This window comes from Hyperolius riggenbachi, chromosome 6 (assembly GCF_040937935.1).
Source record: "Hyperolius riggenbachi isolate aHypRig1 chromosome 6, aHypRig1.pri, whole genome shotgun sequence".
Classification (NCBI taxonomy): domain Eukaryota; kingdom Metazoa; phylum Chordata; class Amphibia; order Anura; family Hyperoliidae; genus Hyperolius; species Hyperolius riggenbachi.
In genome coordinates this window covers 295,395,666-295,408,479 of record NC_090651.1, presented here as the reverse complement: position 1 = coordinate 295,408,479, position 12,814 = coordinate 295,395,666, and the positions used below count along the sequence as shown (strand labels likewise).

Genomic DNA, 12,814 nt, shown 5'->3' with positions numbered 1-12,814 from the left:
CGATTCCTCACAAATTAGCTCTTAGAGCACTGGATTTTCATATTAGGAAATATGGATCTTTTACGCCTTCTGTCTGTGACTTCCTCCTCCTGGCGGTGGATCATCTGCTTAGTAGGAATTATTTTATGTTTGACGGGGTGTACTATCTCCAAAGATGCGGAGCTTCTATGGGAGCCAAATTCTCCCCATCCCTGGCTAATTTGTACATGGGATGGTGGGAGGAGCTCCGCATCTTTGGAGAGTGCAACCCCTTTTCTGAATCTGTTTTTTGGTATTCTAGATATATAGATGATCTGCTGCTAGTTTGGAGGGGGCCAGAGAGGGACATTCAGACTTTTTTGACATACTGTAATAACAATGAACTAAATTTGTCCTTTACTATGTCCCATAATGCCACTGAAATTGATTTTTTGGATTTGCATTTGACTGGTTGTGTCACGACAGGGAGGATACTGACCAGAACCTTTAGGAAGGAATGTGCGGGCAACTCTCTGCTTTTAGCTACAAGTTGCCATCCCAAACATACTTTAAGATCCATTCCATATGGAGAAATGATTAGAGCAGCGAGGAACTGCTCAGACCCAGATAGACTCGAACAGGAATTAGATCTGGTCCAATCCAGGCTTAAAGTTCGGGGATATCGGGATAATCTTATCCTACAGGCCAGAAATCGGGTTCTGTGTAAGACTAGGGCCGACCTTTTGTCTTCCCGATTCGGTAGGGAGAAAAGGCGATTTGACAGGGGTATTAATTTTGTAACCTCATACAGTCTAGAATATTCTCAGATTGTTAAAACTATTAAAAAATATTTGCCTGTCCTCCACTCAGACCCCAAATTACAAGCTATACTGGCGGAGGGCTGTGGTTTCTCCTCACGACGTGCTCCCACCTTGGGTTCAAGGCTTTCCCCTAGTTTGTTCCAGAGCGCTGACAGACCTAGACCCACTTGGTTGAGATACCTGGGTTCTTATAGATGCGGTTACAATACATGCAGATTCTGTCATGTTCATGAACAGACTCGGGAGGCTGTTTCCCTTTCTAGGCACACTAGTTATGAAATTAAACAGTATATTAATTGTCATACTAGTAACGTTGTGTACCTGGTTACTTGTGTGGAGTGCACGGTTCAATATGTGGGGTGTACCACCCGCCCTCTCCGCCAGAGAATTTCTGAGCACTATCATGGTGCAGGGAGATGTCAGAGGAATGCAGCTTATATTTCCCATGCTTCGAGTGTTTCTAAGCACTTCTTCCATGTCCATTCAGGCAACATGGCAGGCTTTAGATTTCATGGTATAGAAAGGATATCACACCCACAGAGGGGAGGGGATATTTATGGGAGGCTCCTAAGACGGGAGGCTTTCTGGATCTGGAAATTGGGGACCCGATCCCCTACAGGATTAAATTCCAGATTGGATCTAAATACTTTCTACGATTAACATCAATAAATACCATCCAGTGTATGTGCGATATTGCAGCTTATTTCAGATATTGGGTGGATATTTTGGTAGGTTTTTAAGTAGTAATGTCATACTGTATCTACTGTTTTTAAATGAAGATTTTATATATGCATTATGGTGTCATTAATCACCTTTTTATACTATGTTATGTATACCTTTAAGCACAGGGCTCACACCTCTAGGGGTGTGGCCGATTGCACTATATAACCTGTTAACACACTCATGTTAGTATGCTATGATTAAGGAGCTATTTTATGCTCCGATACGCGTGAGCCTTTTATTGCAACACTGATGATGGATTGAAATATCAATAAAGGATTTTCTACTTTCACCCGACCAATTGGTGCAGCGGGATTCCTTCCTTCGTTTCACAAAGCTATTACAGAGCCTGCTGCTGCCATGGAGTTCAGCGAGCCAGGCTGGGACTGTCTTTTCCTTACTTGTTAGCTGGGATGGCATGTGCTCGGTCGGCTGCTGCTGATCTGCTCCTGCTCGGCTCTGCTGCATGGCTCGGCGGCTGTGTCTGTGTGCCTGAGTGCAGTGCTGTCTAGTATGCTGCGACCTCAGCTCCGACCTGGCTGCTGCCCGTGTGACACTCTCCTCGCTGTCCTCCTCCACGTGACATTCCTCAGTGGGCTGGGCCGGCTCCCTGCATCTCTTATTGGGCAGCGAGTCACCGGCTCCAAATGAGGTTAGCTGATTGGAGAGGACACCCGGGGAGGAGAGGGCAGCTGAGGGGAGACTGAGGGAGGGGGGAAAAAGAGCGCGCATAGCGAAAGGCGCATGCGCAGAATAGATTTTAATAATTTATGCACTTTTGGATGGACGACTGCCCAGGAAATACGGGCAGTACGGACAGCTCTATTTTAAGAGCTTCTGTACGGACAGTCCGTCTTTTGACGGATGCTTGGCAACCCAGAAACACCTCCTTTATCTTTTTGTCTAAAATGCTTTCTCTAAGACCTCATTAAGACCGTTAGGAACCAGACTTTTTAGGATATTGATCCAGTAGATCTCCTTCTGGCGCAAGGCTTCAAAAGTGTTTGGGATGTGTGGGGAAATAGCCTCTATAAAGGTGATACGGAATAGTAGGGGATTCTGATCATGATGTGTGCCAAAATGTCTGGAGACGCTGTGAAGTGCTAGATTGTTGATAATGTTCCTCTTGTGTTGGCCGACCCTGCTGCGGGCCTCCTGAGTAGTACGGCCCACATATTGGAGGCCGCACGGACAGGAGATAAGATAAATAATAAATCGGGAATCACAATTGATGTGTTGTTTTACGGGGTAAATACTTGATGTAACGGCTGAATGGAAAGTGTTAGTATCATTCACAAACTGACAAGCTGTGCAGCGGGGCTTATTACATGGATAAGATCCGGGTATGATATTACCTTTGGACTGTGTATTCCTGAGCCTGCTTGGTGCAAGTAAATTTTGTAGATTAGGGGCCCTCCTGTACGTTAGTGGTGGTCTATCTGGGATCGCTAACTTTAAATAGGGGTCTTGGAGCAGGAGATCCCACCTATTTTGTAGTATTGATCTAATAGTTTTATGTTGGGCACTATATCTAGTGATGAATCGTGGAAAAGGCGATTCTTGAGATGTGGTTAATGTAGGTTTGGTAGGAACTACTTGAGTAGCTTTGTGTCTGGCATCTCTCAGTAACTTGTTAGGGTATTTGCGTTCCATGAACTTGTTTGTCAAAATTGCAGACTGTGAATGGAAATCCTCCTGATTAGTACAGTTGCGGAAGATGCGTTTATACTGGCAATAAGCGGTATTGGTGGTCCAGGGTTTATGATGGTGACTATTGAAATGGATGTAATTATTAGCATCAACCTTTTTAAAAAACGTTTAGTTTTGATTCTATCTCCATCAGCGTATAAGGATAGGTCTAAGAATTCTATGGTAGTATGATGGTGTAGAGCTGTGAACTGGAGGCCAGCTGCATTGTTATTTAGGTAGCGGACGAAGTGTGTGATGCTGTCAGGGTCACCATGCCAAATAAAAATTAAATCGTCGATATATCTTTTATAGAATATAATATTATTTTGAAAGGGATGTTGAGGGTGAAACTTTAGACGTTCTAGGAGGCCCATGGACAAGTTCGCAAACGAAGGCGCGAACGAACTGCCCATGGCTGTCCCGGTCAACTGGTGGTAATACTTGTTCTGAAAACTAAAGGTATTATGTGTTAAGATGAATTCAGCACATTGTGTAATAAAACTTCTCTGGGCCATGGGCATGTGTGGGTTGGTACTTAAAAAGTGGTCAATGGCCGTCAGTCCAAAGTCATGGGGAATATTAGTGTATAATGACGTTACATCACAAGTGAGCCAGTGGTAATTGTCTTGCCAAACAATATCTTTTATTAACTGTATAAGGTGCTGAGAATCCCTGAGGTAAGATGGAAGAGACCGTACATGGGGTTGAAGGTGATGATCAACAAAAACAGATAGATTACTTGTAGTGGAATCGATGCCGGATATGATTGGTCGGCCCGGTGGTTTGCTGAGTGTTTTGTGTATCTTGGGGAGGTAATAAAAAAATGGGGTTCTGGGATGCTGGTTAATGAGGAAGGTTCTTTCCTTTTTGGTAAGAATGCCCTTAAAGAAGTGTTCATTTATGAACCCTTTTAGTGTATTATTGTATTCCTCTGGCGGGTCATGATCAAGGATCGCATAATGTTGGGGGTTGTCTAACAAGCGAGAGGCCTCCTCCAAATAATCCACCCGATTAAGGAGAACAATGCCCCCACCCTTGTCCGCAGGTTTAATTACTATGTCATGCATCGATTTAAGTCTATGAAGAGCAGATTGTTCCGCATGTGTGAGGTTGGAGGAGGGAGAATCCTGTAAGTTGATCTTTAGGAGATCTTCTAAGACTAGATCGTGAAAGGATTGTAATAGATGGCCCTTAGATGCTGTGGGGTAGAATCTAGAGCGTCCCTTTAACTGAGTGGTAATGTACCTCTCAGTAGAGACCTCCCCTGGGTTTATTGTTACCGGTGGTATTAAAGGATTGTCAGTAATGATCAAGCCATTGTCAGAGCTGGCAGATGACTCCTTATATTTTTTTATTGCAAAATGACGTCTTAACGTAAGCTTCCGTATATAGGCATTAAGATCGGTGTATAATTCATTCAGGTTGGATGTGTTAGTGGGGCAGAATGATAAACCTTTCTCCAACAATTTTGTTTCATGAACAGATAGTGAGTGATCAGATAAGTTAAAGATGCTTCTTAGTTGGGGTTGGGCATGGCCCTGGTGCATCTTTTTTTATGTGTTTTGCCTTTGCCCCGGCTGCCTCTTTTCCGGGGTCTGGGTGCGACCGCTTCATGTTGTGTCTGAGGTTCAGGACAACCCGATTGTTGGTGGGGCTCGGTAGGGGGAGAACCAGGGTGTTTTGGGACAGGGTGGCTGGCAGGTCTAAAAAACATGCTGTGGTCAAGGTACTGTCCAGATTCTCCGTAATGTCAGGTGTGTCATTTAGAACTGTAGGGTCTGTAGAGTGGTCTGAGATCTGTGTTGATGTTTCATAAACGCTTAATTGGGAGACATTAATATTGTCTGTGGTGGTATTGCAGGCCTGATTGGCTTGTACGGCCATCTTTAGATCAGGTATAAGTGGAGCACACAGTGTAGCCGGTGGCGGCCCTTTAAGAAACTTGTAAAGTGGTTTCAAGTTGCCGGATTTGGGTATATTTTTATTATTTTTACTTTTGATGTTCGGTAATTTACCCTTCTTGGATTTGATTTTACCAAATGGATCCTTCTTGGTTTTAAATGTAGGAGTAATTTTGCTCACTGGTGTTATTGCAGGGGCCGCAGGAGGGTCGGCCAACCCCGTCTCCATTATGGAGGAAGAGTTTACAGTAGGCCCATCAAACAGTGTTTTTTCAAGTGTAGTGGTGTGGGCAAAACTGAACTTCGGTGGAACATATGCTGGGGGAGGTGGTAATGGTGTGACAGGTGCTGTGATCGGTGGTGGAAAAGTAGGCGGTGGCAGGGGGCAAGGGGGTGGATAGGAAGGAAAAATGCGAGGTGTTGGTGGGGGAACAGTGATACTCATAAGTGGCAACAGTGGGGGACGTGAGGGTATAGGATCGGTTATAGGGAACCGAGTTTTGCGCTCGCGTTCCCTATGTTCTGCATATGCTAACCGATCTCTATTCAATTTCCTCAATTTTGTGTCAATGGTGTCGACTTCAAACTTTTTCACCCGTGAGATGAGGTTGGACATGTGAAATTAATATGTTTTGTTTTTGGAGTGTTGGGCCAGTGTCTGTCTGAGTTCTAAGATAACGGGTTGGAGGTCATTAACTATGGAAGTTCTCTTCCCTATAATTCGCTCCATCATCCCGCTTGTGCAGATTTCAAGATAATTATACCAATCCTCCGTATAGAGAAGGTCCTCAGGGAAGGAGCTCAACACCATCATACTACCATAGAATTCTTAGACCTATCCTTATACGCTGATGGAGATAGAATCAAAACTAAAACGTTTTTTTAAAAAGGTTGATGCTAATAATTACATCCATTTCAATAGTCACCATCATAAACCCTGGACCACCAATACCCCTTATTGCCAGTATAAACGCATCTTCCGCAACTGTACTGATCAGGAGGATTTCCATTCACAGTCTGCAATTTTGACAAACAAGTTCATGGAACGCAAATACCCTAACAAGTTACTGAGAGATGCCAGACACAAAGCTACTCAAGTAGTTCCTACCAAACCTACATTAACCACATCTCAAGAATCGCCTTTTCCACGATTCATCACTAGATATAGTGCCCAACATAAAACTATTAGATCAATACTACAAAATAGGTGGGATCTCCTGCTCCAAGACCCCTATTTAAAGTTAGCGATCCCAGATAGACCACCACTAACGTACAGGAGGGCCCCTAATCTACGAAATTTACTTGCACCAAGCAGGCTCAGGAATACACAGTCCAAAGGTAATATCATACCCGGATCTTATCCATGTAATAAGCCCCGCTGCACAGCTTGTCAGTTTGTGAATGATACTAACACTTTCCATTCAGCCGTTACATCAAGTATTTACCCCGTAAAACAACACATCAATTGTGATTCCCGATTTATTATTTATCTTATCTCCTGTCCGTGCGGCCTCCAATATGTGGGCCGTACTACTCAGGAGGCCCGCAGCAGGGTCGGCCAACACAAGAGGAACATTATCAACAATCTAGCACTTCACAGCGTCTCCAGACATTTTGGCACACACCATGATCAGAATCCCCTACTATTCCGTATCGCCTTTATAGAGGCTATTTCCCCACACATCCCAAACACTTTTGAAGCCTTGCGCCAGAAGGAGATCTACTGGATCAATATCCTAAAAAGTCTGGTTCCTAACGGTCTTAATGAGGTCTTAGAGAAAGCATTTTAGACAAAAAGATATAGGAGGTGTTTATACCCATACGATACTGGATTTATGTGTGCCATTAGTTGCACCATGATTGATAAAGTTTTATTATACTTGTCCTCTCTTTTATCTATTTTGATTCATTGAGATAATAATGTTTTTGGCTATTGTTTTTTATAAAAACAATTTTTATTTATTTTAATTATCTGTTTATTTTATATCAATTTATATGTGTACTCCAGTTTGTTGTTTTATATAATATGTATTCTTGTTTACCTTCCGTGAAAAATGTAAGAAATGGGATATGAATGTTGAATTCCTTCTAATAGAATTCCCCTAGTCTCTTATATCTAAACATTATCCAGGTACCCCCTTGGATCCCCCTGGTTAGAGCTCCCACCACCGTTAGCAGTTTGCACACTAATACTATTGGCGTCTATCTTGACGCATAAAAATGTCTGGGCGTTTTTTTGGCAGTTAGGCGCCTGCAGCGCCAATATTTTGTATACCTACGCGTCACGTTGGACGCACATGAGCTATGGATAGCCGCATACAAGCGGATCACATGATGCCAACAGTATACCTTTTCCAAAATGGGGCCGACATCCTCCGGCGCATGCGCGCCAAACGTCACTTCCGCCTAGCACAGCGGAAGTTAGACATGACAATGCGGAGACGGCGTTCTCCGCTCATTGAGGCTATTTATAGTGTCCAGTGCGCCTCGCTCTCCACTGAGGCGCTTTAGCTCGTTCCAGACCCCCAACTGGTAAGTCTTCTTTATTACTTTGTCTACACTAGGCCTGAATTCCTATTATGGATATATCGAGCACTGTATTATGCAATCCACTCGGTGATCACTTCATTTCAAGCTAAGCCACTATAGACCTGGTCACTTTTATTAGGTAATATATAATATACTATCACCACCATTTGAGGCCATCTTAAACCACGAGCCATTATGATTTATTATGACACTGAAGCCAGCGGCACATAGGATACACAGAATGTACATCTGTTTATAAGGTATATCCCTGGAACACCTGCTCATATAGATATTCAAATGAATCTTAGTGATTAAGGTTTGAAGTTGTTATGTATTCAAGCTACATGCCTGCACTGTGATTTGCACTTTTATCCTGTGGAGCGCTGACTCCTGTTTTGAATGATTTAAATTATTACAAGCATTTGGGGTCCTTAATTTATGTATGTTATTGTTTTGTATTTTTTTGTAGCTTGTGCTCCTGTTTGATTGCCTGAGGAAGCGGGATAATCCCGTGAAATGCGTAGCACCCGGGAGTACTAATAAATTGCTGATTTTTGACCAAACAGTGTGATTTCTATTGGTTTTTGGTCTGTTGGATGGGTGGTGAGTACGTCTCCCCCAAGTTTTTAACCTTAGTATTGTTTTTACTCTTTTTGGCGCCTCTGGTCTTTATCCTAATCACAATGCAATCCACCTATGGTGGCAAGGATTCTTCCTAATTTCCTTCTACAGAGAGCGACATCTTATACCTGAGTGGGGTCAGGTCCTAATTCTCCCCACCAGCATATGGAGTGGTTGCCTAGGGGCAACCCATGTTTGTGAGTATAATCCTTTTGATTAAATTTTGTCTCGTTTGCTTTGAAATACCGCACCATTTGGGCTCTCGGTCTTTTGTTTTTGTCTCTGAAGTCCATGCATTTACATGCTCTTAAATGCACTTGAACATGTTTTTGTTCCGCATGTTTTGCTTATTTGATGTAGAAGTTGTCACTAAAGATTTGTTTTAATTTGAAAATGTTTTTTCTCTAATTAGGGGTAAAAAATGCATCTCACTTCTATGCACTAAAAAAGCACACCCATTCACTTGCATTGCACAGAATCAGTGGAAAAAGCTGTACCTAGCAAAGTGCACAGCACAATGCGATGTGAAAAGCGTACAGCAACACACCTACTGTGAACGAGGCCTAACATTGATGTGTTGTTCAAAAGCAGACATAACTGCGTTATTGGACTCAGGCACAAAATAATAATGAAGAAGAAGAAAGGACAATGATCAAGTTGTATCTCAAATAAAGGCTTTTCAATCTGTCATTGTAATTGTGCATTTTTAACACTTGCAACATTGGTGACTGATTTATCTTATATTTAACATGGGCATGTTTGCCCCTGCTAAAACGCCGCTATCCCGTGGCAGAACGTGGGATCTTTACCCCCCAAATCCCCCCTGCAAATCTACGACCAACTTGGTCGTAGATTTTGCTGCTCCTGGAGGCAGAGCATTCGGCTGTAGCTCTGCCTCCATGCACGTCTATCAGCGCGGATCTCTGCCTCTCCCCCGCCCCTCTCAGTGAAGGAAGACTGAGAGGGGCGGGGAGAGGCGGCGATCAGCGCTGATAGACGCGCTGAGAGGCAGGGCTGCGGCCATTAGCCCTTCCTCAACAGGAAGCGATCCCCAGGCACTATGGGGGGGATTTGCATTCTGCCGCGGGATATCGGCGTTTTAGCAGGGGCAAACGTGCCCATGTAGAATATAAGGTGAAAAGCGAGTTTTAATCTCGCTTCAGATTCTCTTTGACATTTCCCTGGGTGGTAAAAGCCACTTGCTTACCACCTAAACAAAGTTGACCAGATAGAGCATAAACTCACTTCCCTGCTTCCTACACTGCCGTAACTGGTGAGAGGGAATCAGAATATCTCACCCACTCCTCTCAAAAGTCCATAATGTCAAAAAGGTATGTGAGCTGGTTAAAGCAGGAGGATTAGCCATACTATGCCAGGGAAAAAAAAACCACATATATAAGTAGATAAATACTTGATCTACCGTATATACTCGCATACAAGCTGAATTTTTGACCCCCAAAAAGGGGGTCAAAAGTTGGGGGGTCGGCTTGTATGCGAGTCTTCCCTGGTGGTCTAGTGGTGGGTGGTGGGTGGTCCGCGCCCCGCTCCCCCCCCCTCCCCGCTCCCCCCGCGGCCGCCGCTGCTATTACCTGCTTAGGCAGCGGCCGCTTCCTAATCCGCGTTCCCCTTCTGAAACTTTCTCAGAGTGTATCACAGCAGCGCGCCCGGCGCTGCTGCTGTGACGATGCAGGGAGCAGGAAAGAGCGGTTCCCTTGGTAACGGCGATACAGATCGCCGCTATAGGGAGCCGCGCTCTTTCCTGCCCCCTGCATCATCTTTATCACTTAATACACTCAGACCAGTTGCTGTTGAAATTAGATTTTTATGGTGACAATTCCGCCTTACGATACAGGGCCTGGTCCAATTCAATTCAAGTTTTTTCCTACGTGATATTTTCACATTATGAATAAAATGCTTTTTAAACTACCACCAAGCAAGAAAATACTCAGAATTGTTTTCAATTGCTGAGTGCAAAAGTTATTTTTAACAAAATATGAAAAAATATCTCCTAGGAGAAAACTTAGGAGAAAAAGTGAATTGAATAAGGGCCAGGGTGGTGGCCCACAGTAGTGTAGTGGCATCACGTGTATATTGGTGTTGTTAGTGACAGAATTATGGGCCCTGTGAAGTCCTGGGAAAGATGTCAGCACTATATAAATAAATAAATGATAATCCCTTTTCTTGTGTTGATGTCTGTTTTCTATGGGATCTATGACTGCACACGTCATCTGCCTTTTGTTCTTTTCGTAAATTTTGAATAACATTTAAATCTTTTGCAACGTCTATAAAACCATAGTTGGCTGTAAACTGAGATATAAAGGTGTCAAAGATATATTTTACATAAACTGTTTGAAAGCAGTGTTCCACTATGAGTAATAAAACATTTACACCTTGTCATCTGACTGATAATTACCGGTTCCATATAATTACCGCCGGTTACGTATAATTACCTCTGGGTCAGGTTACGCAAAATTCCCCAACTGATAAATCCTCAGAGTCTGGCTGCATAGGATTAAACGTTGATTGGTATTGATAAACAGAATAAATAGGGAGAGGAATGGAAGCTATGTGGAGAACACAGCACACTCCCAAACAGTCAGGCCTCGTTCACATCATTTAGCGCAGATGGCTGTGCGATCGGAACGCAACGCATCCAATCGCACGCCATCTGCGCTCCTATGCACTGCGCTGCAGATCCCATTCATTACAATGAATGGGATCTGCGCTGCGATTCACAAAAATGCGTGCAGTACGCGATAGCGCAATCGCGCTGACACGCAGCGCATATGATGGGAACGGTAGAAGGGCTGTCTATACCCTTCTACCGTTCTTGCGTGTCGCACACTATACGCGCTGCCAAAATGCGCACGGCAGCGCGTATAGTCTGAACGAGGCCTCAAAATGCGTTAAAGTAGTGTGAAACTCAGTACTTTTTCCTTTGCTCTAAAAGACTCTTTAGGGCCCTTTTCCACTAGCAATCGCAATCACAAATCACAAATGCCAGCGATTGCAATTTTTCATTAATTCTGTTATGCGATTGCGATTTTCATTTGCATTGCATTATCCCTCTTAAAATCGTTCCAAAATGCAATTGCGATTTTCAAATCGAATCACTATAGTGGAAAATACTTCTCATGATTTCTTTGAAAAAGTAGCAACCCTAGCGATTTAAAAATCACTAGCGATTTGCCATTTTGCGATTGAGCTGTGTAGTGGAAAAAGGCAGCAAAATAAAACAAAAACACTGGCAGCAGAACAGCATTCAAACAGTTAAATACAGCACTTTCTTCTTCAATGGAAAGCTTAGAGCCCTTTTACACTTAAAGAGAGCCCGAGGTCGGCTCAAAAAATAAAAAAGTAGGCTGCCTGATCCACAGGGCTGAGTGGATCAGGTAGCCGCAAAAACCGCCGCTCCCCTCCACTCCCGTGGGCCGCAATAGCCCACTTTCACTTGCGTGACCTCTGGGTCACGACGCTGCACTGAGAGACTGTGTTGTCTCTCATAGCGTGCAGGGAGGTGAGGGAGTGGCAGGAGGCGTGGCCAGGGGGAGAGAGCTGCCCATTGGCAGCTCAGGAAACCCTGTAGGAACGCCCCTGGCAGGCGTTTTAAACAGAGAATTCCTCTCCCCTCTGTTTGCCTCTGAGTTAGTGACAAATCTTGTCGCTAAACTCGTGGGGCTATAGCGCGGCGGTGTGTGTGTGTGTGTGTGTGTGTGTGTGTGGGGGGGGGGGGGGGGGCAGAGAGCAGCGGTTAGGGGACACAGAGCCATGTCATTAGGCACAGAACATGGCTCTGTCCCATCTGCCCCCCGAAGATCCCCCATGGGTTCTCTTTAATCAGTTGCTCTCAGCTATAACTCAAAGAAAACTTATTTTTAAAGTAATGTTCATGTTTTCATATGGCACAGTTCCCACCATACGCTTTTCAACTGAAAGCTTTTTTTACAATGGACTGCTGTGGATAAAACACATATCACTGTATGCTGTATGCTGTATCATTTTTTGTATTTTGTCACTAATTATGTATCTTGTATATTAGTGTACACCATTGTCTGTATTATGTACCCCATGTTTGTTTCTTACTTAGTACAGCACCACGGAATATGTTGGCGCTTTATAAATCAATAATAATAATATCAACGCATACTAACGCATACCAGTGCAATAACTGTGAAAGGGCACGTATGCTGGGAATACACGGGTCGATTCTGGCATTCGATTCTGCGCCCGATCGTTTTGCCTGCTCGATTCTCTTATCTTCCGCTCGTTTTTCTTATCTTTTTTTCAATTCACTCCAATGATAAATCTAACGGCAAAACGATGATCAGACATGTCGGAAATTATTTATCGAGCCATCTTAATGGCTCAAAATCGAGCCGTGTATTACCAGCATTAGAGCCATTGTTGAAGTTGAGCAAGTGATTACAAAAGTAACTGATAGGAAAACAAACAAGATAATACAAAAATAGCTGATATGAAAACAAACAAGATAATATAAACACTGCTAGCACTGTCTCAGCTGAATACAAGCCAAAAGTGTACACAGGAGAAGACACATTCTCACTGGATACATTG

General features: G+C 43.7%; 1 protein-coding gene across 1 annotated transcript in view; it reads right to left on the bottom strand.

The window, feature by feature from the left end:
* The window catches only part of LOC137522801 (sulfotransferase 2B1-like), a 61,075-nt gene that overhangs the window by 19,918 nt on the left and 28,343 nt on the right, over positions 1-12,814 (bottom strand). The window lies entirely within an intron of this gene.